This window comes from Chenopodium album, chromosome 16, assembly GCF_948465745.1.
Source record: "Chenopodium album chromosome 16, dcCheAlbu1.1, whole genome shotgun sequence".
NCBI classification, from domain to species: domain Eukaryota; kingdom Viridiplantae; phylum Streptophyta; class Magnoliopsida; order Caryophyllales; family Amaranthaceae; genus Chenopodium; species Chenopodium album.
The window spans coordinates 35,857,853-35,882,794 of NC_137849.1; the positions used below are offsets into that span (position 1 = coordinate 35,857,853).

Sequence of the window (24,942 nt, forward strand, 5' to 3'; positions counted from 1 at the left end):
TTGTTGTAGAGGGCTTGAAGAAGGCCGAAGAATAGAAGAAAGCTGAAGAGCAGCAAAACAACATGCCTTCTTACTAGGTTGTTGATTCCTTTAAGACTTTCCAATCTTCAGAAATGGGTTTGGCTCTGCCCCCCTCGTCCCAGTTCCCAGGCATTCCAGGGAAACACTTGAAGCGTAGCGTACCTCAACCACTAGATGCTTCGGCGACCCTGCCAACGTTTCTGAATTAGACAGGGTGAGATACTGGACTACTGGGGTTGCTGCAGGCACTCTTGAGCCTTCAACAAGGGTCCCAAACCCCTTCCTCAAAAATCAGAGACTACTCATGCAGGTAAACTTAAGCTTTTTACATAAGTTTTATTTTTTTTTAATTTTTTTTATTTGTTTCCTATATGACTTAGAATCATTGCTTGGCCGTCGAGATGAACAACGAGCTGAGGGCCAAGATTGAGGAAGTTGACCGCAAGCAGACCGAAGCTGAGCAGAAACAGCTGGAAGCTGAGAAGGCTGCTGCCGAAAATGAAGAAGAGTGCCGAAAAATGGCCTCCTAGTTCAAGATCTTCTGCCAAGAGATGGAGCAGAATGTTTTTCCCACCATTGATCAGGGCTACGCTCTTCAGGAGTATGGGGCGGAGGATATTCCTAGCTTCCGAATTCGGATTGAGTAGAGGATCCGAGAGGGAATTGAGGCTGTCCAACTCTAAGCGGCCAAGGCCTCAAGGCCAGGTTGGTTGTTTGTGAGGCGAAGGTTGAGCGGAGGGAGAAAGAGCTTACTGATGAGGTCTGGCGCCTCGGCAATGAGATAGAGGCCAAAGATACCAAATTGGTCGAGGCCGAAACTGATGCTAAGGCCAAGGATTTTAAGTTGGAGGCTATAGGTACTCAGCTGAAGGACAAGGAGACTGAGTTGTCCCAGACTCAGAATGAGCTTTCCAACGCTCGGGACTAGCTGAGGGCTCAAAGTGAGGGTGTTGCTAAGGTCCAGGCTGATCTCGAGGTTGTCCGAAAGCTACTGCAAGTCTAGATATACACCTAGGAGTAGTACGATGAGGGGTTTGACAATGGTCTTAAGGCAGCTCGATGCCTTGCTTTCCATGTCAACCCTAAAATCAATTGGGATGTTGTTGAAGAGTGGTCGCTGAACGATCAAGATCCTCATCTAACCTCTGCTCACCCTGGTGAAGGTAAGTTTCTAGTTCATTAGGCCGAAAAAGAAGCTTGGGAGGTCGTAGAGGCTGAAGAGAAAGAGAGAGAAGAAGAAGCCAAGAAAAGGGAGTCCGAAAGGACTCGTGCTCAGCCTGCCTCTTCATCAGTTGGTACCGAAGCCTCTCAGAGCCTCATCACTACTGCCAAGAATAATCCTCCTACTGAAGCATAGAAATTTGGGCAGCTGTTTACAGAGTCTTACGGATCGACTTGCGCTTAAATTATACTTGTCGCGTCTGTATTTTTGCCTTGACTATTTTTGCTTCAGCTTGTCTATTTGTACAAACTCTGACCTGTTTTTGTTTTTGAGTAGTTGTACTTGATTCGGCAGCTGTAATTTTCCGCCTGTGGGCGGCTACCGACTTAGAATTTGCTTGTGTTTGCTTCAACGATTCTGAACTTGCTATAGCTCGGTGTCCGAGCATATTTTCTTTTTATAAAATGCATTGCTTTTCTTCTTCCATTGCCTTGTTCCTTTTTTCTTAGCCATTCTTGCACTTTTTCGAATATTTCGAAAATTTTGCAAATTTTTTTCCAAGTACAGAACTTCGGCTTGAGAGTTTTCTGAAGGTAAGCTGAGTGCTCCTTGCCTCCCCCCCCCCAAAATCTGAAGTTACTGTCTTCGGATTTCTAAGGAGCTTGCTATTGATTTTTCAATATAGACTAAGCTTTGGGTTTAGCAGAATTTTTTTTTTTTTTGTAGTTTCTGTTATTTTCCTTTTCTCTTCTCACAGTTTCCCATTTATTCGAGGGAATAGATATTCAAGACACAAGGCCATTATTTGGCAAAGTAGAATTTCGAAGAAGAGGAACTTTTTTTGTGACGGGTGAAGAAGAGGGACCTAGACAGGGTACATATTATTTTCTGGTTTTAATTGCTTTCAATACTTCGTACTTATTCATCGAATTTGTCACATGTGTTTCTAATCTTGATTAAGGCATGTGCATGTCACTATCTGATCCCTTATAAAGAACAAAATCATAAGGAAAGGCTCTAATTTTACCTCCTGTATTTAAGTATTTATGTTTTAGAGCTCTGATGGCAATGTTATCATTTTGGTTGAGAACTTTCCACCAAATATAGCTCGAGGATATGGCCATTATTGAGGGCTTTGCAACACCTAATGCTACCTGCTTGGTCTATGGTTTCTAGCTATCTTTTTTCAGCCTACTTGTTACATTTAGTTTTTGCACTCATTTCGGGCAATCCGAATGACTGTAATGTGTATAGCTAAGCTGACAATGGGATCAGAACTCTAAATTTGTCATTTTGGTTGTCACATAATTGTTTTGGGTTTAGCTGATTAGTCAAATCCTTTGTAACTTAATTATTACAGGAGATATTCCATCTTCATTTTCTGAGATTTTCCCTTTTAAACTGAATCTTAAGATACTTTGCTAGAAGTGTATGCCGAAATAATTTTGTGTGGGCCTTGGTTCATTTTGTATCAATTTTCCCTTTTAAACTTAATTACTCACTTATTCTGTATCAATTTTACATATTATCAAAATAATATATGTATCTGTTGGCAATTTGGCATGGCAAGGTGAAGTTGAAAATTTTGATGGGACTAATTTGCTGTATGTGGCTGCTGTTTCTAATCCTTTTTATGACATCTAGTAGTGCAAGCTTACAAGGACGGAAGCTATGTAAAGATTTTCTAAAATTTGTTCCACTACAAGTCTGTAACTAGTCACGAATGAAGTATAAATTGGAATTATTTTTGTTTTAATAGAAAATTCATTACTATGAGAAATTGTACATATGTATAACTGTATATTATAATTTATTTATATGCAATTTAAAAAATTTTGACCTAATTTTGATGTATGTATATTTATTTATATTTTTGTAATACTAGTATACTACCGTAGTAATAATTAACAGTGAGAAATATCTTTTCTAATAAATATATTTTTGATATTTTTTAAAGAATATGGACGAGAAAAAGCGTCCCCAACATAGAAAATATACACAGAAAAAAGTGTCGCAAAAATATTTAACATTAAATATATGAAACTCTAGACAATAAAAAGCGTTGCCAAAAATTGAAGATTAAAGACACAAAAAAGCGTCAATATACTTGAGAGAGTGTGCAACTATAGCAAATTTTGACGCTTCGTATAAAATTTCAGACACTACATAGTGTCGAGATTTGCTACGCTTTTTTATGACGTCTAGTTTTCTCGACTCACCTTTTTTCAACGCTTTTTTAAAGCGTCGATAAAAAATTACGCGACGCTTTTTGGCGTCGAAGAAAAGCTTTATAAGCATCCAAAAAACACGGATTTTCTAGTAGTGATTGTGTATGTATGAGTATATGTGTGTGTGAGAGTGTGAGTGAGTGTAAGAAAGTATATGTGTGTGTGTGTGTGTGTGTGAGAGTGTGTGTTTGCTTCTGGCCGTGTACATTCTTATTTAAGAATATGATTTCAGTTCTAATTTTAGATTCCGAAATTATTGTGTGTGTGTGTGTGTGAGAGAGAGAGAGTGTAAGAGTGTTATAACTATGGCTTAAATTAATGACTTTGTTTTAAATGAACTTAGTATAATTGCTCATTACTTCAATGTGAAAAGTGAATATCCCCATAAGTGTAATATTCTTTGATAAGAGTATATATGTGGGCATTGAAATTGCATGCTCATTTGTCAATGAGCATTGAATTTGCTCATTTGACAAATGAACAAAAAATTGTATGCTTATTTCACAAACGAGCATTGAGTTATTTGCTCATTTGACAAATGAGCATTCAATTATTTATTCATTTGACAAAAGATCAAAGAATTGTTTGCTTATCTCACAAATGAGCATTGAGTTATTTGCTTGCCTGCGCACAAGCCCCACCCCCTTCTTATTGGTCTGTTTCCTGTGCACCAACCACACTCCCTTCTTCCACTTCCCTACACAAACCTATCCCCCCTGCCCCTTCCTTTTTCTGCTTGCAGTTCTGATTTCTAGAAAAACTGGTTTCAACTCTAATTTTACATTCTGTCTGTGTGTATGTGTGTATCTGTGTGTACGTGTGTGTGTAAGTGTGTGTGTGTGTGTGTGTGTGTGTGTGTGTGTGTGTGTGTGTAGGAGTGTTATTTGTTCATTTGACAAAACTCACAGTTAGGACTGCTGCAGCAATTCCAACAACAACAACAACGGCTTTTTCTCCGGCTACAACACCATCTGTTATACAAGAAAAAGATAATAAACAATGTCCTTAATCAGCTATTGCATTCAAAGTTTCAAATTTAATTAAAGCACAAATTAAGCAGTTGCCTTGAACTCTGTGTTATTGGTGCGACTATTTATAGTCAGGTAGCAGTTTTGTGTTGCTAGGTGTCATTGGTTGTTGTTGTGTGTTTGAGCGAGGGACGTTAGGTGGTGTGCTAATGGTTTAGTAATAGTGCAAACTCAAATTTTGATCCTTGTTTTTTAGGTTAATACTAGCACTAGAAGTTCTGTAAACTACATAAATATCAAATTTCTTTAATATTAGCATAGATAGAGTTTGTGGTATGATTCTCTTTTATCATATATAAAATGTATCAAGGTCAGGTAGTTATTCAGGTAGTTACGAGTGATTGAAATTGTATGTTGAGTATCTCTTTGCTCATTTATCAAATGAGCAAAAAAAACTCTTTCCTCATTTATCAAATGACCAAACAATTCTTTGTTCATTTTGTCAAATGAACAAACAATTCTTTGTTCATTTATCAAACAAGCAAACAATTCTTTTTTCATTTATCACATGAGAAAACGATTCTCTGTTCATTTATCAAATGCGTAAACAATTCTTTGCTCATTTATCAAATGAGCAACAACAATTCTTTGTTCATTTTGTCAAATGCGCAAAAATTTCTTGTCCATACTATACAAAATAAGTAAACAATTCTTTGCTTATTTATCAGATGAGCAAACAAATATTTGCTCATTTATCAAATGAGCAACAATTCTTTGTTCATTTTATCAAATGAGCAAACAATTCTTTGTTGATTTATCAAATGAGCTGATTAAAAATTTATAACATAGAAAAATTATTTAAAACATATGATAAAACCTATTAGCTCAATTGGTAGAGCACTATGCAAATTCATAGGGGATGTAGGTTCAATTCCTACATAGGTTATCTCTATAAACAAAATGGGGGGAGAGAGAAAGTGTGAGATAGCTAAGAGAATCTTAGAGAGATGAATTAATCAGTGCTACGGGAAGAAGAAGAATTAGTGTAGGGAATATTTCAAGCATCCCACACTTGAGCCCCACTATGATCATACACTTAAGCATGGTGGCGTCCAAAGGGAAGGAAGCTAGAGTAAAAGAGTCGCCAACAAGTTTTAGGAACTTGTAAACCGTCCACAAGGTGAAGGTTACACCCCTTCACGATCCATGAGATCGCTAACTCCATAGCGGTTTGGAACCATGACTGGATATTCGGGGATGAAGGTACAAATCCAACCTAAAAGAGGTTGAACCTGCCCTAAAAATAGGCCTATACTTTATCCTTCTCGTATTCATGTGCGCTTTCTGACTAACATACAATCAATAGGTTAACCCTAAACCTGTTTAATCTATGTTGGTTGAATATTAATGCACAAACAAATCTATTATTGGCGATCACTTTGAATTATAATCATATTAACCTAAACAAGATTACTAATTATCTTATTAAGCGTGATTACAAGTACAAATTTCCTTTAAACCTGCAAGAGAAGGTGTGATCAAGCAATAGCAATAATATATATCAAGCAACATAATAATAACAATCATCATCATAATAATAATATTAATCTCAATCTCAAAGCAATAATATTATTAGCAAGATCCTAGACATGATACTAACAAGATATAAGAAATAGGAAGCATCATAGAAACATGCATAATATCAGAAATATTAGTTAACCCTAAACATGATACTAGGAATTAACAAAATAATCTAAGCATGATTTCTCTATCAAAATAACAACAATTAAAGCAATTACTTACTTCGATGCCTCGTATCTCTTTCTAATAACAAAATACACGCGTTAGTAACTTCAAGGAAAATAATAAATCAAACAATTAAATTAAATAATTGAAATAGAGATTTGGGACCAAACCCTCAGAAATATTAAACCTTTCACGTCTAGGGCGAAGGCAATTTCGAATTTGGCTAGGTGTGTCTAGAACTTGTGAATGTGGAATTTTGTTTAGAAAAAGAAAAAGAGAGAACTTCTAGCTTTAAAGAATAGATGATTGTTGATGATTGAAAACGGAGGAGATACGACCCCTATTTATAAGAAAACAGTCTAGAAAGGATAGAAAATACTTCAAGTTCTATACGAAATAAAACTGGAATCTGTCGCCAGGCGACAGACATCAGCGCCAGGCGACAAGACCAGCGTCACAGGCGATAGACTTTGTCGTTTGGCGCTAATTAAAAGATAAAACGCGCTTTTGTACGGAATCCTCTTCTTAATATGATTAAGCAGCAAATTATGTGTTTATCAAATTAAAAACAGGTTTATCATAAAACACTTATTTTATTCCAAATAAAACTCTTTAAAATATAATTATTAATCCTAATTCCATTAGAATCTAAAAGAACCTTCTAAATATTCTAGAAGATTAAAATCAATCCTAATAACTTTAGGAATAATAATTAATAGGTCCTCCTCTATATCATTGGGCCACATGTAAAAAATCATTTCGAGCCCAATTTAATTTAATCTATAACTTCCTCATTATTCATCGAAATTGGGCTTATAATATATCGTTGGAAAGCTCTTTTCAAGCCCAACCCAACTACACTATTATTGGACTCTTATCGTGGACCAAACTAAATTGGACTGGATATTTTCATAAACAGAGTAAGAAAAGAAATATTTTTAAAAACAGAAAGAGAGATATTTTAATAAAAACATCCACATCACTAGACTTTTCACACTTTCACTTCGTTCGATAATCAAATGACGTGAAAGATATTCATCACTGGGTTTGGTTTTGGGGAGACACATTTGGGTGTCTACAATTAGCAACAATTCTTTGCTCATTTATCAAATGAGCAAACAATTCTTTACTCATTTGTCAAATGAGCAAACAATTCTTTGTTCATTTATCAAATGAGAAAACAATTCTTTGCTCATGTATCAAATGAGCAAACAATGTTTTGCTCATTTATCTAATGATCAAATAATTCTTTGTTACTTAATCTAATGAGCAAACCATTTTTTGTTCATTTATCAAATGAGCAAACAATTTTTTGCTCATTTATTAAATGAGCAATAATTCGTTGCTAAATAATTGAACAAGCTATAGAATGATAACTTGTTAAAGGACTGCGCATCTATACTTGTTAGCTCATTAGTACCAATTTAATATCAAAACAATTTTGTTCATTCCAAAAATAAGCAAAACAAATTTCTTATATGTGAAATGAAGAAAAATATTTGCTCATATGTTAACTGTACTTTGCTCATTTATGAAATGAGCAAGAGCAAAATAAATTGCTCATTTATGAAATGAACAAAATATATTGCTCACTTATGAAATGAGCAAAAATATTTTGCTCATCTAAAAAATGAGCAAAACTATTTTGCTCAATTATGAAATGCAGCAACATTGTTTTGTTCTTTGCATCAATCAGCTAAAATGAGCGTATTTGTTTACTCATTTTGAGAAAAGGATAATCAAAAGTCAAATTTAAGTATTGTGACGATAATATCCTATTATGTTCATTCTATTGAATACAATTATAAATGTTTTTTACAACTAGCCTATGTAGGATTTGAACCTACACCTTCTGTGCAATGCTAGAACACAGTGCTCGACCAATTGAGCTAATAGGGTAAAAAATTTATATAATCAACAACACACAAATATAAGAACTGGTAAATGCTTGGCTGATCATGGCCAATAAGCTATGACCAAAATCATTTTGGCTAACGATTAAGGTCGAGCAGATCTAAGACAAATGGTCAGCAATTATTATTCAGATTCAGGTCGAGCCATGTTCTCAAATAAGCAAAAAAAATGTCAAAAATTATTTGCTCATTTAATCAACGAATAAGCAAAAAAAAAAAAAAAAAAAAAATATTTTTTTTGCTCATTTAATAAATGAGCAAAAATTATTTGCTCATTTAATAAATGGTTATGAGAAGTGTAAGGAGAAAGAGAAAAAAATGAAGCAATAAAATGAAACTATAGAATCACATTACTCATTTGACAAATGAGCAAATAAATATTTTAGTATTTGCAAATATCAAAGCGTGGAGGGAATTTACCTTCAGAAATTCTATAGGACATTTATGATAGTCAGATGAGAGGAACATGACATGTAATAAGTTGATAAATGCGAAAAGAACTATTTGCTCATTTGATAAATGAGCATTGAATTGGTTTCTCATTTAACAAATGAGCAAATAATTAATATTGATTTTTTTTGAAAAGCTAACTAAATCTCTCTAACATTCAATAGCTTGTACAAGTTATTAAAAATTGCTAGCCATAGATTTTACTTTGTAAACGACACGGAGGATTGCAAGATTTGAAAGCACCAACAACCAATTTTGCTCATTTGACAAAAACTTTTGCTCATTTGACAAAAACTTAGTTGTTCATTTGTCAAATGAGCAAATAGTTAGTTGCTCATTTGTCAAATGAGCAGACATTTCTTTAATCATTCATTAAATCAGCAAGCATTTCTTTTCTCATTTGTGAAATGAGCAAACATTACTTTGCTCATTTGTCAAATGAGCAAATAATTAGTTACTCATTTGTAAAATAAGCAAACACTTCTTTAATCATTTGGGAAATGAGCAATCAATGTTTGGCTCATTTAGCAAATGAGCAAATAGTTAGTTGCTCATTTATTAAATGAACAAATACTTAGTTGCTAATTTAACAAATGACTGCAACTTCAAATAGAATACTTTTCATCATATTTGCTATACAAAATAAAAAAACCTGATATTTCATAAATGAGCAACAGAACATAAAATGAGCAAGTTTTATCCAAACAATCATACAAAGCAAACTAAATATCAAATGATCAAAATCATATAAATTAAATCGCATACTATATAAACTAAACCCAACAGACATATCAATTCCTTAGTTGACAAACATCGCATGTAAATGTAATACACGTGAGGGGGCCTTGATGTAATTACGTGGTTCTAAAAGAAAATAGGAGGAAACCAAAAGTTACATTGAAACAAGTGGCTTCTTTTACTGAAATAATTTGCTATGGAAGCTCTTTTTAGGTCAGATGCTCAATTTCATTTAAACCAATTAACTAGCAGAATCAAAGGTTTTCGGTAATTCACATATTCATCACTTCCGATATTAGCAAAATTAGCAGCAGGAGATGTTACAGAGTAGATATTTGATTCACACTTAGTATACTTTAGTACTACGGGGGTAAGAAGGCAAATTCAGGACACCTTAAAATATATTAGGGGTTATTTTTGGGGGAAAAAACGGAGGAAAATAGTTAAAATGGCAGTATATTTTGTTGAATGATCATTTCGTTATCATTTCTTAACAAAGCTAATGAGTTAAAAACAAAACAAAAAGAACAGAAAAGCAGAATTTCTTACCATCACTTGGTTCATACATTCTAAAACAGTGGTAAGGCAGTTTATGCTATTCATATTAAGCAAAGATATTAGTGGGATTACAACGCGCTCTTATATAGTAGCTATTATTGTTGGTTAATGACTTATCACTATATATATATATGAAGGGTGTTTTATAAAGTGTGTATAATGGTTATGAATCTTATGAATTGAGCCAACTGCATATAATATTTCTCCATAATTGGCACTATAAGAAACCGTACAGTGAGCAGCGCTATGTGGCTTTAGGCAATGTTTAAATTAGAATGGCAATCCGAAGCATTGTGTCTTCTGTTGGTTGACTGTAAAGGAAAGGTGATATCAGAGACGCTATAAAAGATGAAGCTAGATAATCTAGTAGACACTCCTTTATTGCCTACCCTCACAAAGCTACTCATGAATCCATATTATTGCTCCATCTTGCTCTGGAATTAGTGATATGCTCGGGTTCTAGCTTATTATCTTACCCTCATCTAATTAGTATCTACTGCACTTCATTAGCCTCATCTAATTGCTTGGTCTCAGAATCATGTACTAATTTAATGGGAACCGAATATTAACAAATGCAAACCTTATAACAACAATGAGTAAAACCAAACACTCATTTCATTCCTACTGTCTAGCCAAGTTATCACAGCCAACAAAGCTGAATATCATACTTCCAGTAGCAAAAAAGTATGTGAAATTACTCAAATAAAGCTAAACATAAAGAATTTTATTGAGCAACAAACAAGAAATGAACAAGTAAATATAAAATGAGCATAAGCACATACATTGCATTTTCTTGAGGAACATTTGCATTTGCAGAATCCATAGCAATTACTTCCAGGTTTCCAAAAAAAACAAAGAAAATGTAAGATAATTACTCAAATGAAGTAAAATTAAAACTAAAATCAACTAATAATTACTCAAATAAAGCTAAAATCAAACAAAAAATAAGATTAAACCAGAAAATAAAACATAATTGAGAACTAAAATAAACCGAAAAATCAAATTAAAATACACATAATAATTAAAATACCTAAAATCAAGCGAAAATCAACATAATAGCACAAATTATCAATTATTTCTAGGTTTTCGGAAAAAAAAACGAAAAAACTGGATAATAACAAAAATAAGGCAAAAGAAAACTAAAATCAACTTGATAACTACTAAAAAAAAAAACGAAAATAAAACTAAAATCAATGAAAAAAACATAGTAAAACATAATCGACACCAATTGATAAACAATGTGAGCTGAAATCAGCGAAAATTAATTGAAAATCTAAACGAAAATCAACGATGAATGTGACCTAAACTTAATTGAAAAACACGAAAATATAAACAATAAACTCACCTTGACGAGAATTAATGAAGATTGAAGAAGTAGTGATGAAAAATCAGAGCGAATAACATAGAGAAATTGAGTAGAAAACAGAGAAATTGAGTGAGGAGAGAGAAAATACCGCGTGAAAGAGGAAGGAGGAGAGAGAAAAAATGCAGGAGTTTTGTTGACCGGGAATTAATTATGGCCGTTGGATGTAATTGATCCAACGGTCATAATGAATCCTCACATATAATAGGGTTCTCACATAAGGGATGTGATATGATCTCATTTCTATATATTTTCTATTTCTATTTCTGTTTTAACATATTTGTTATTAAATCAAAATATTCTTTAAAAATGACCATTTTCATTATAAAGTAATATGTTTCATTAACCATCAATAAAAAAAAAATTAACTTTTTATATATAAAAAAAATTGAAGTTAAAAAAAAATCACAAGTTTAAACTTTTGATCAACGAAAAAGGAAATGTATAAACTAATATCATTTGAATAAAAAATTATTAATATATAAAAAAATCTTAAAAAATTAATCTTATATCAATTAATTTTATTAAAGTTTAATTATGAGAAAAATGATATGCATATAACGAGCATCCAATTAAAAAATCAAACTAAAATATAACATTTACTAGACTATTTACACGTGATTGTATTATGCAAATCTAAATTAAACCAAATTAGGAAAAAAAAATCACTTTTCATGTGTCATTGCTCACTCCCTTGCTAGTGTAGTGTACTGGTGTATCTTAACTTGAAAACGTCAAATTTTTCGTGCGAGCAATTGAATTTTTTTTTTTTTCAGAAATTTTGTCAAGAACTACCAATTAAAGCGCGTGTTTTGAAAACAACTACCTATTAAATTTTTTTTTTAAAAGAACTACTACAAAGTTATAAAAATTTTAAGTAGCACTACCATTCTAATAATTCCAACTAGAATATTCAGCATATAGGTTCTATTATTGTAAAGCATTTAGGAGGTATAATCCTAACCTCTTTTGTAGAGCATTCATGAAGCCATGCATAAAAACTGATGCTATCACAAACAACATAGTAGAAACATTTAATGCTTACATCATTAATGCTAGGACTAAGCACTTGATATTCATGTTAGAGGATATTAGGGTAGCATTAATGCAGAGGTTAGTAAAAAAAGACAAGAAATGGAAAAATGGACTTCTGTAATTTGTCCTAGAGTACAAGCTAGGTTAGAGAAAGAGAAGGAAAAGGCAGCTAACTGTGATGTAATGCCTTCCTCTGAGAGTAAGTTTAATGTGAGATATTACTTTGATCAGGTCAATGTAGATTTAGTTGGTAGGAGTTGTAGTTGTAGAAAATGGAATATGGTAGGCATTCCATGCTGCCATGCTATTGCTTGCATATATTTTCAAAATAAAGAACCTGAGGCTTTTATTGATGAATGTTACAAAGTGGAAACATATAAGAAGGTTTATAGTGGTTCTATACCTCCTTGTGAAGGGGAGAATAGAAGTATTTTGAGAGAATAAGGTAGGCTAGAGCATAGAAGAAAGAAGAGAATGTTAATTGATGCCCCGAACAACAGAAATGAGGGGGTATTTATAGGGAAAATGAGCAGAGGGAACACGTGGAACCCTAAAAAGATAAAAACCCTAAAAAACAATGCCGCGACACGGTGTAGAATCCCGTGACACGGGGGAAAGTAGTGTGACGCGGGACAGAAAAAAGACTACAGAAGATAAAACGCGTTTAGGGATTACGGGAAGAAAACACGGAGCAATCCCGTGTCACGGTATATGCACAGTGGCACGGGAAAATATGCCGTGGCGCGGCAACATTTCCTGTGACGCGGCGAATCCTGCTTTCATTTTTACGTCCAGATCCATTTTTACCCTAATTACGCTCAGCATTTTTAAGTGCCGTTTCATAATTTCGGGCTATTTAGGTTTATTATTTATTAATTAGGCTAAAATAATAAATAATATGAAATGAATAAAAAAAGGTTTGGGCCAAAATAAAAATTGGACTATGCTTTGACTAAACATTAGGACTGATTTTATGAACTGAGTTTGATTGAATATGAATTTTAAGCACTCCCGAGATTAAATACTTAACCCGACCAATAATGGCGTGAAAAGTTGTTCATCATCGGGTTTGGTTTCGGGGAGACATTTTTTAGGTGTCTACAGAAGCCCCCACTTTGACTGAGACATTTTTAGGTGTCGATAGGGACGAAGAATGATTTAAGACGTTCTGCGATCCTAAATCACTTTGTATACACCGATACCTGCCGAAAAATGTTAGTTACACAGATAAAAGAGTAAAGGGATAGAATGCGTATCTGACACCAGTGTATGAGTGACAAATGAGTTTGGTAGCTTCCTATGCTTGAAGCAATCCACCGGATGACGTTTCGTTGAGATACTTTCCATGCTTGAGGAAAGTCGACTGATGAGTTTGGTAGCTTTCTATGCTTGAGGAAATCTACCGGATGATACTTTTCATGCTTGAGGAAAGTCGACATATGAATTTAGCGGCTTTCTATGCTTGAAAAAATCAACTGAATAATACTTTCCATGCTTGACGAAAGTTGATAGATGAATTTGGCGGTTTTCTATGCTTGAAGAAACCCACCGATACACTTTCCATGCTTGAGGAAAGTCGACAGATGAATTTGGCGGTTTTCTATGCTTGAAGAAATCCACCGATTGAGATACTTTCCATGCTTGAGGAAAGTCGATAGATGATATAATTGCTGACTTCTTCGTTTTGAGGAGGTGACAACGACCGACAATTTTCCATGCTTGAGGAAAAACTTGTCTAATGAGATTGCAAGTCTCTGTGTATCGAGAACCTTGCGCCATGAAATGATGGTGGTTCGATTGTCCCCGAACGTGGGTTGTAATTGGTTCGCTTGTCCCCGAACATGGGCTGTAGATGATTTACACCGTCAAGTCGACTATCCGACCATATTATGTGCTTAAAATATCGAGAATGTGATTTTGAGGCTTGATAGGGGCAAAATGGTAATTTAGGTACAACTTAAATATTAGTCAGAATTTTCCGTGTATTTTCGGTGAGAAAATAACTGTCAGAAAGCTGCGGCAACTTATTTAAACTAGTCAAAATGCCTTGAATACTTCAGAAACAAGTCAATGCGGTATATAGGACACGCACGTGCACCGTGCCACGTGGAGGTTTGCGCGTGCATCGAGTCTTTAGATTTCCGTGCCTTTGACCAGCTAAATCACTGCGCCACGTCAGGTATACCGTTACGCTGCAATGAATACCGTGGCACGGGAAATAAAGCCATGGCACAGGGCTTTATTTTGCCTTTAAATTCGAGTTTTCGCATTCCTGCTTCCTCATTTCATTTTGTTGCTGCTGTTCAATCTTGAGTTCACCATTTTCGCCCTTCTCGTTCTTCTTTTTTTTTTTGTATTTTTTTTGCTGTTCAATCTTGAGTTCACCATTTGTCGCGGCAGGCTTGTACCGTGGCACGAAGCTTAATACCGTGTCGCGGCGTTATTGACCGTGTCACGGTGTATCTGAGAAGGTTTTCTGCTCCGTCGCTGCTGCTGTTTGAGTTTGCCGTCGCCATTTTCGCCGCGTCGCTTGGGTCAAGACCGTGACACGTCACATGTTACCGTGTCATGGCATAGAGTACCATGTCACGGTGGTCTGTCTGCTCTCGTTGCTGCTGTTCGACTTCCTTGCTGCGGTTTTTTCGAGCTCCATTCACTCGTTTCTTCACCATTTTTACTCAAAACTCTTGCAAACTTCCCCATTTTCGAATTCCTATAAGGATCCATGTAAGTTTTCTTTGCCTTTTGTCTCAAATTTTGCCGTAAATGCCGTTTTTGCTTGAAACCCTAAAAAAATCAAATTGGGGGTTTTTGATTTTGAGCTTCTATGTCGAAATTCTTGCCATGAATTAGCTTGTATATGAATGTATGTTTGTTTATGAGCAATTTGAGGCTAAGTTTGCATGATTTGGTGAAGAAATGAGCAAATCACCATTTTTTGTACTACTTGTGCGTGAAATGGTGTTCTTGTTGTTCTTGTTGTTTCTTTGCACTTGAAACGATGATATAATGGTTGTAGATCTTGTAAAATATGCTGTGATGTGCCGATCTATTGTTTTTGTGCAATTTCAAAACATGCTCTGTTTTTGTGTATGTACTATATTGTCATGGAGAACATAATATCATGCGATTAGGAGAACTGTAGTATTAGTTTGTCATGGAGAAACTAAGTACTAGAAATAATTCTATTATTTTGCTAATTTTTAGCCTTGAGGTAAAAATTTAGCGTATAACAGAAAATGCAACTTGAGGTAGCTGTTAAGCTGTTTTTGAATAAATAACTCAATAACTTGAGATCGAGATATTTCTACTTGTGGCCGGCGTCAGGCTTTCCGAGAGGACACTCCCACGGTTCCTGAGGGCATAGACGATGCCTTGGAGACTGAGCCTCGCCCTTCTACGAGTAGGGGTAGGTGGACTCCACCTCCATGGACACCAGACGAATTGGTTTTCTGTCGTGAGAACCATATTTCTCACCGTCCACTTACCGGCGTAGTCGATGGCGTGCTTCGCCATCATGGATCAGGAGCTGGAGACTTGATTCACCGGTTATACAGGATCATCATAGGGGATCCTGCCAACAACGCCTTCGGAGTCAGTCTACGCAGTTTACCGGTTGGATAGGTGATATGTCTATTTTATATAGTGTGTTTCCCCCGTCCTTTGGTCATAATTAGTGGTGTTTTTGGCTCTTAAGAGCCACTTTTATTACTAATTGGTGTTTTCTAGTGTCTTCGTAGTTTTGGTTGAGTTTTGTAGGGAATTGCACATTTGGAGCGTTTTCCCGGGATTTTATGGAGCAACTACGAGCGTTGAAGGAGCACGACCACTTTTCGTAGCCCAAGGCTGGTTAGAGTCATCGAACCGGTGATTAAGGGCTCGACATATGAGATACCGAGGCGTTGGACTAAGTATTAAAGCCCCAAAGAGGAAATTCGAATTGGGCCGAAGAATCGGAGCCCAATCGAAGTCCAAGAGTAGCTCAAGTGAGCATCACCTGGCCAGGCTGCCCTCGCCCTGAGGCGCGCCCGACCGGGCGGGACGAAAGAAGGAAGGATGCTTCGTCCGATCTCGCGCCCGACAGGGCGCGAGAGATGTGCTACAAAGGAAAAAGGCACGCCCGATCGGGCGGTGTGGCGCCCGACCTGGCGCGTGTTACTGGAAGAAGATTAGGCGTCGTTTTAGTTCGTTTAAGCTTAGGATTCTCTAGTTTAATATGAATACGTTTTTGTTAAACAAGTTTAGGACTTCTTAGACCTCTTCTCTTAGCTTTTCTCTCTCTACTTAGTTTTTAGATTAGAATTCTCTCATTTTTTTTCTCTCTCTACAACTCTACAACTTTGTTCTTAATTCAGTCCATTATTTCCGTTAACTTTGGTAACGATTTCTTCTCTATTATTTTCGGTAATTCAATTTCTTTATTTCATCATGTCTTGTTTAATTTCTTTTATTAGTTTAGATTTAATTATGTGTGAGTAGTTTTCTTTCTAGGCTTTATGGGGATCCATAAATAATATGAAGGGGTAATTTATTATTGTTAATTGTCAATGCTTAGTTAATTTCCTATTGATTGATTTAATGCTATGCAATTAGATTTGGCCAGATTTAATTTGTATGAGTTATGCAATATTGATTCGAGATTCGAGATTCGAGAGATGAGAATTGATGTTTAGGCTTAGTTTCAATAGGCGGACTAATTTATAAATGGTTAAGTCGATATTCGAGAGATGAGATTTAATAAAAGTAAATTAACTCTGTGATTGTAATACGTAGTGAAAGCCCTTTATGATCTGATTAATTGATGCATTGATGATTGATTGTTATGTTTTACCCTGCAATATTATTTATTGGTAAACCTATGCCCTAGGCTTTTATAAATTGATTCCTCCTTACTTTTATATCCCTTATTTTAATTTCCTCATATCTATAATTTAGTTACTTTATAATTTAGATTATTTAAATTAATTAGGAATAAAAAGACTTGTTTCCCTGTAGTTCGACCCTTCTTCCCTATCTGCATAGTTAGAGGAATCTAAGAATTATTTTCGATTAGGTGATACGACTTTATCCTGTCAAAATTTTTCGCGTTGCTGGGGAAACAATTTTATTTTTATTTCTAATTGTTTTTGTAGTCTAGATTATTTTCCTTCGTCACAGAGAACTTGAGCTCTTTGGGACAGTTCTTATATTTGTCGTCTAGTTCTTTATTTATGCCCAGGTGTTCCAGATCAGGTTACATCCCTTTCGATCTTGAGATTGAGCGTTCTTTTCATAGACAAAAGAATTTGAACAGGTAAATACTGGCAGGCTCTGGGGGTGATATTCCTAGGGACCCTCCATCTTATTCCAGCAATTTGGAAGTTTCTTCAGAACCAGAATCAGAGATGACAGGAAATCCACCTAAAAAGCTCAGTGATTATTCGCAGCCGTCAGTGACGGATTTTCCACATCTCAATCTCACTCCAGCTCTTGATGGAGTGCGATTCGAGATTAAACCCCAATTTATCACGATGATAGAAAGGAAGCAATGAAGTGGAGCTAAGGGTGAAGACCCAAATCTTCATGTTGCAGACTACTGTCAATATTACAATACCATCAGGCAAGCTGGGGTCACACAAGACCAAATCAGGGAGATCCTTTTTCCTTTCTCTATATGTGGGAGGGCTAAATTGTGGTTTAATGGTTTTAATAGAACTGCGCTTGGTATTATTAACCGGGAGACTCTTGTTTTGAATTTTTATAATAAATATTATCCTGCAGAGAGGACAGCTTTACTAAGGAGTGCAATTCAAAACTTTGCCCAAGAGCTAGATGAAACTTTATATGAGGCTTGGGAAAGATTTAAGGATTTGCAGAGAGAGTGTCTCCACCATAATTTTAGCACAATGGCAGTTGATCCAAGTCTTTTATAATGGGATTGGAAATTCATCTAGAATAATTTTAGATTCTGCAGGTAGTGGGAGGTTTATGAATCTTAATGTTGATGATGCAGGTCAAGTTATCGAAGATATGGCAATTCACAATTCCCAATATGGAAATCCTAGAGGTTTTGCTAACAAGGGGAAACATAGTGTTGACTCCGTATCCTCTTTGCAAGCTCAATTAACCTCCATTTGTCAGATTTTAGATAATTTTAGTACTAATGTTTCTGCTATTAATAATAATTCTAATGATGCTTTCTGTGAAAATTATGGAATTGTAGGTCATTGGGAACAAGATTGAAGGAGTTCCATGGAGCAAGTTAATGCCTTTCAAGCCTATAGGTAGAATGACCCATACTCCAACACCTATAATCCTGGGCTCCAGAACCATCCATATCTTTCTTACCGGAGCACCAATGTTCAAAACCTACTACCCCCACAACAATCACAAGCACCACAACAACCACAACAGAAATATTACCATCCCAACTCTGGCCAGAAAACCCAACCACAACAACCCTCCTCATCTTCTGACCCTGCTTTGTCAGAAATTAGAGCCATGCAATCTAGTATGTAAAAGCACATGGAGAGTAGGGATGCTCAAATTGATTCGATTATAGCTCATAATAAAATCATGGATAATCAAATTGCGCAGATTTCCTCTACTCTTCAAGCCCGCCAACAGGGAGCCCTACAATCGCAGCCAACCAGACCTACAGATCAAGCTTTTGCTATTACTTTGAGGAGTGGTTCACACTATGATAGGCCCCTTATGCCCAGAGAAGATGAACTTGTTTTAATGAAAAATGCTAATCTTGATTCTGTTAAACCAAACTATGTTGCTAATAGCCCTACAGGGCTCAAGGGTAGTACTAATATTTTTGATAATACATTGCAGGGTACAACTCCAGGGAAGGTTGCAACTCAGGATGAGAATAGCGGAGTTCAAAAGCCAGTTATCAAACTTCCATTCCCCAATCAACATTTAAAAACCAATTTGGATAAGCAGTTTGGTAAGTTCCTTGAGATGGTGAAAGATTTGTAGGTAACGGTTCCTTTCATAGAACTAATTACACAAATTCCTGCATATGCTAAATTCATGAAGGAAATATTGACTAGGAAAAGGTCTATTAGTGAGGTAGAGACAGTCGCTTTTACTGCAGAATATAGTGTTGCACTACAAAATAAATCTCCACCTAAACTAAAAGATCCGGGTAGTTTTTCTATCCCTTGTCATATTGGCAATCTGATGATTGATAATGCATTATGTGATTTGGGTGCTAGCGTTAGTGTCATGCCATTGTCTGTGTGTTCTAAGCTAAATATGGGTAAATTAAAAGCTACTAATATTACTCTACAAATGGCCGATCGTCCTTTTAAATACCCCCTAGGTGTTTTAGAGGATGTTCCTGTTAGAGTAGGTAAATTTTATATACCTGTTGATTTTGTTGTTCTTGATATGGCTAAGGATTTGCAAACCCCAATTATTTTGGGTAGACCATTCCTTAATACTGCAGGAGCAATTATAGATGTGAAAAGTGGTAAACTGACGCTATCAGTAGGGGAAGATAAAATTATTTTTAATTTGAATAATGCCCCAAAAAGCCCCATGACAAAGGAGAAGTGCTTTAGTATTGATGTGGTTGATAATTATTCTAATAAGCCCTAAACTCTTGTTAAAGATCCCTTGGAGGCGGTATCTTGTGTTGCACCTTCTACATGAAAAACAAATAGATGGAAAGAGGAGGTTGATGCAATAGAAAGAGCCCTGTATTGTGAAGGGTTTGGTTTTGAAGATGAGAAGGTGGAGAAAAGTGAGCAGGTTGCGACAACTAAGCCCGTAATGCGAGTCCCACCTGATCGAGTGCCAATAACTCAGTCAAGTGAAGAACCAAGGCAAATTAAGGCCAAAGAGGAGCCCCGTGTGAGTAGTATTGAAGAATCCTGAATTTATACCGCGTAGGGTCCTCCCGACCGGGCGAAGTCGCACCCGACCGGGCGCGAGAGGAAGGAAGATTGTGGCCTTAATTTCGCCCGACCGGGCGAACGTCCGCCCGATCGGGCCCGAGAAGAGGTCCATATACGACAAATTTTACCCGACCAGGTGCGTAAAAGAGCCTCATCGAGGACACAAAATCGCCCGACCGGGCAAGGAACCGCCCAATAGGGTGCGAGGTTAGCAAGTTTCTGTCCCTATGTTCGCCTGACCGGGCGCGCCTCCCCCTTTTCCCCTGTTTTGTTTTTCTTTTTTCTTTCTCCTTTTTCTCTCTATTTTCTTTACCTTTTCTCTCTCTAAAAGCCAGATTTCGTTCAGCCACGCTAGGCTAATCCCTGAGTCAATGAGGACATTGTCTGATTTTGGCTTGGGGGAGTTTTAGGATTGAGGTATGGTTTCTTTCTATTTATTGTTTTCTAGTGTAGTTTTATTGCTTATAGAAAAATGAAAAAAATACAAAAAATTGAAAAATAAAAAAAATAAAAATACAAAAATACGTTCCAATGATTAATAAATCATGCTTCCTTATGCCCCATACTTGAAAATTATTTTGATTCTTGGTATATGATGATGAGCATTGTGGATAGGTTAGCCATGATTTGATTCTTAACATGCGTTAATTTTGTCCAACTACTTGTGAATATAGTGCTTGACTAGTTGATTTGGTTAGGAATTGTGTGTTAGTTCTTGGTATGTCAATAAAGTTGAGTATTGGTTTGCAACTTAAAGTAATGTTTGCATGACTCATTATTATGCACATTGAGGAGGACGAAGGCATTTGTTCTTTTAGGTGACCTTCAGACGATATTAGATACATTTGTTCCCTTCTTGCTACCCATGTTGTTGCCTTGACTTTTTGTTGTTACTAGCCACATTACAAGCCGATTTTCCCCATTCGTTACTAGTCCCAAGCTAGGGGAGCTATTAGTGAGTGAGGTGAGGGAATTTTGTTATGTGCTTATTATTTGCACAATTTGGGTGGATATGAGGAGTTGTTTTGTTCTTGATTGTGTTTTATTTTTGATGATCTTGAAAGTTAAATTTTCTTGAAAGAATAAAGTGTGATGATATGAAAAAAAAACAGAAAAAAGTGAAAAAAAGAGTGAACTTTAAAAGAAAAAAAAAGAGCAAAAAGAGAAAAAAAAATGTTTGAAGTTCAAATGTTCTAAGTGGAGGTTGATCGAAAGAAAGAAAAAAATTGAAAGTTGAGTTTCAATGAAAAATAAAATCAAGTTTGGAAGTTAAAGTTTGTTATTCACTCAAGTTTTACAATGTTATATTTTTATGAGTGATTAATTGTAAGTGTTGGGAATTATTGTTTTGATTGGAGTTGTATTTGGTGAATTTTGGTAGAGTTGAGTTGTGTTGGAGATAGTTTGGTCATTATTTATTTTTGACCTTGGGTTTTATTAGGATTTGGCTCCCTTAAGCATGGCTTTACTTTGACATTTTCCCAAATTTATCCTACCTTTTACCCTAGCCTTACATTACAAGCTTTGAAGACTTTTCGACCTTTGTGCATAGAGTTGTGTGAATATGAAATTAGTTGTTTATCAATGCGAAGAATGACTTGACATATTCCGAGTCGACTATTAGGTTGAGTGCAAGTTTTCTTTAAACACACGAGAGTGTGAGTTGGGAGGGCATTGTTCACATAAAAAGGTTGAGATGGAGAGCGATCGAGTACATCTTTTACTCGCCACATAAATGAGAGTTGAGTGTGTGATCACTAGTCTTGAATTCTATATGCTCTTGTGGTTTGCTCTATTTGACAATTGTCAGGGTGGATGAGTGATTGGATGGATGAGATTGGTTGATGTTGGTGCATGCTTGTTAGCTTTGCCTTGAATTGGTTGTTCTTGATTTCGATTATTTGGGGTGAGGCATGTTTTATGTATTCATTGATGAGCTCTTTGCTTAGGGACAAGCAAAGGTTTGGCTTGGGAGAGTTTGATATGTCTATTTTATATAGTGTTTTTCCCCCGTCCCTTGGTCATAATTAGTGGTGTTTTTAGCTCTTAAGAGCCACTTTTATTACTAATTGGTGTTTTCTAGTGTCTTCGTAGTTTTGGTTGAGTTTTGTAGGGAATTGCACATTTGGAGCATTTTTCCAGGATTTTATGGAGCAACTACGAGCGTTGGAGGAGCACGACCACTTTTCGTAGCTCAAGGCCAGTTACTGTCATCGAATCGGTGATTAAGGGCTCGACATATGAGATACCGAGGCGTTGGACTAAGTATTAAAGCCCCAAAGAGGAAATTCGGATTGGGCCGAAGAATCGGAGCCCAATCGAAGTCCAAGAGTAGCCTAAGTGAGCTTCGCCCGGCCAGGCTGCCCTCGCCCTGAGGCGCGCCCGACCGGGCGGGGCAAAAAAAGGAAGGATGCTTCGCCCGATCTCGCGCCCGACCGGGCGCGAGAGATGTGCTACAAAGGAAAAAGGCGCGCCCGACCGGGCGGTGTTTCTGGAAGAAGATTAGGCGTCTTTTTAGTTCATTTAAGCTTAGGATTCTCTAGTTTAATATAAATACGTTTTTTTAAGCAAGTTTAGGACTTCTTAGACCTCTTCCATTAGCTTTTCTCTCTCTACTTAGTTTTTAGATTAGAATTCTCTCATTGTTTTTCTCTCTACAACTCTACAACTTTGTTCTTAATTCAGTCCATTATTTCCGTTAACTTTGGTAACGATTACTTCTCTATTATTTTCGGTAATTCAATTTCTTTATTTCAACATGTCTTGTTTAATTGCTTTTATTAGTTTAGATTTAATTATGTGTGAGTAGTTTTCTTTCTAGGCTTTATGGGGATCCATAAATAATATGAAGGGGTAATTTATTATTGTTAATTGTCAATGCTTGGTTAATTTCCTATCGATTGATTTAATGCTATGCAATTAGATTTGGCCAGATTTAATTTGTATGAGTTATGCAATATTGATTCGAGATTTGAGATTCGAGATACGAGAATTGATGTTTATGCTTAGTTTCAATAGGCGGATTAATTTATAAATGGTTAAGTCGAGATTCGAGAGATGAGATTTAATACTGGTAAATTAACTCTGTGATTGTAATACGTAGCGAAAGCCCTTTATGATCTGATTAATTGATGCATTGATGATTGATTGTTATGTTTTACCCTGGAATATTATTTATTGGTGAACCTATGCCCTAGGCTTTTATAAATTGATTCCTCCCTACTTTTATCTCCCTTATTTTAATTTCCTCATATCTATAATTTAGTTACTTTATAATTTAGATTATTTAAATTAATTAGGAATAGAAAGACTAGTTTCCCTATAGTTCGACCCTTCTTCCCTATCTGCATAGTTAGAGGAATCTAGGAATTATTTTTGATTAGGTGATACAACTTTATCCTGTCAACAGGACCTGCTTTGAGTATATCTTCTGTTGGAGCTGTGGGGACTAGTAGGGACACTACTCCTCGTACTCGGATGATGGAGGGTCTTTTTGGTCCGCTATTCCCTTACTCGGGATCTCAAGATGACACTGATCCTAGCTCTGGATCTGAGAAGTATTGACCAAGGGTTTTTATTATGTACTTGGTTCATGACACTTGACATCATTTATGTACCATGACTCACTTTGTATATTTTATACACACTTTATGTATTTGACATTATTTACTTAATTAGTGTGCATGTTAGTGTGTGCTTGAGACTGATTGTGTGTGATTGTATATTTAGTAATGATGCAAAAAAAAAATCGTTATTTTTCGTAAGTGGAGGGTACCGACCTTCCTCAAAAGAAAAAGAAAATAAAAATGGGACTAGGTTTACAACTTCCCCAAAAAGAAAATAAAAATAAGAATAAAAAATGGGACAAGTTTTACAACTTCCCTAAAAAGAAAAAAAAAAAGGGACAAGTTTTACAACTTCCCAAAAAGAAAATTAAAATAAAAAAAAATGGGACAAGTTTTACAACTTCCCCAAAAGAAAAAGAAAATAATAATAATAATAAAAATAAAATAAAGGGAGAATTTTATTAGGAATAAAACTCTCGAAAAACGAGATTGAAGGATAAACGGTGAAGGAAAATATAACAAAAATCCGGAAAAAATAGGTCAAGGATAAAAATTAAGAAGTGCGTGACCACCGTGACATGTCAGAATATACCGCGTCACTGTAACGTTTGTCGCGTCACGGCATTCTGTCCTGTGACACGGTGGAATTTCCCGTGTCACGGCACACAAATATTGCAGCAGTGTGTTTTGCGCGTGTAACTGGATAGATTTTTCGCGTTTCTAAACGCTTTTGGCTATAAATTACGACCAGTTAATTCGTGATAATTACGAAACGTAAAATAGCTAGAATTTCATATTTCAATAATAATGTCTCAGAATTTTTATAATACATTGAGTGATTGGTTATATTCTTTGATTAATTCAGACAAAAGAGAGCTAGAATTGTTTCATGTCAGAAGTTTATTAGCATTAAGGCATGTAGCAATTGAACATGATTTTCTGAGAGCAGCCTTAGATTATTGGAGTCCGAAAACTCATTGTTTCAAGTTTGATTATGATAAAATCTATCCTCTGCCGAAGGAATTTGGTGCTATCTTTGGCTTTCCTGCTAGAAATCTCGTTGCAATGCCTACTCTGCGTAAATATTATTACTAGGATTTTGAACATCATCTAAATCTGACAGATCCAAATTTAAATAGAATTGTGTATGGTAATGAAGTAGATCTAGAAAAGCTTGCAAATTTATATTTTAATCATCCTGTCTCTGAGTCATATCATGTACACCGTAGAAGGGCTTATATTTTTTGCATGTTTAGCAAGCTTTTATTTACAAATGATAGAGTAGGACATGCTTGTTTAGCGTCT

At 35.7% G+C, this 24,942-nt stretch overlaps 1 non-coding gene across 1 annotated transcript; it reads right to left on the bottom strand.

Annotated features, from left to right (window-relative positions):
* Positions 1-17,953: 17,953 nt before the first annotated feature.
* LOC145587129 (small nucleolar RNA R71) lies at positions 17,954-18,060 on the bottom strand. Its single transcript, XR_014101159.1, has one exon. It is a non-coding gene; the product is annotated as a small nucleolar RNA R71 (small nucleolar RNA).
* Between the last annotated feature and the right edge of the window lie 6,882 nt (positions 18,061-24,942).